Consider the following 701-nt stretch of genomic DNA (forward strand, 5'->3'; position numbering starts at 1 on the left):
GTAAGTACTTTATTATCAATAATTACTTTAAGTGTAAATTGATTAAACTCCCCAATCAGAAGACATTGATTGGCAAAGCAGATTAAAAATTACGATCCCACTTAATGCTGTATACAAGAGACTCACTGTACATCTAAAGACACAAGTAGGGCCGGCCTGGTGGCGCACTTGGTAGAGTGCGGCACTTGGGAGTTTGGCGGCACTCCCGCCGAGGGTTCGGATCCCATATAGAGACCGGTCCGCTCCCTGGCTGAGCGCAGTGCGGGCGCGACACTGAGGGTTGCGATCCCGTTGCTGGTCGTGGTATGGGCGCAACACCGAGGGTTGCGATCCCATTACCGGTCACGAAAAAAACGACAAAAAAAGGAAAAAATAAAATAAAATAAAGACACAAGTAGGTTGAAAGTAGAAGGATGGAAAAAGATACTCCACAGAAATACTGACCAAAGTAAATAAATATTCAATAGAGCAATAATAATTATGATCCTTTATGCACCTAACAGCAAATTCCCAAAATATATGAAGCAAAAGATGACAGAATGAAAGAAACAGACAATTCTACAATAATACTTGATGGCTCAATGCCCTACTTCCAATAATAGATCTACCAGACAGAAGAAATGTAAGAAAACAGAAGACGTGAACAACACAATAAACCAACTACAGATGCTCCTTGACTTGAGATGGGATCACATCCTAAT

The sequence above is a fragment of the Galeopterus variegatus genome, unplaced genomic scaffold, assembly GCF_000696425.1.
Source record: "Galeopterus variegatus unplaced genomic scaffold, G_variegatus-3.0.2 Scaffold6524, whole genome shotgun sequence".
In the NCBI taxonomy this organism is placed as follows: Eukaryota; Metazoa; Chordata; class Mammalia; order Dermoptera; family Cynocephalidae; genus Galeopterus; species Galeopterus variegatus.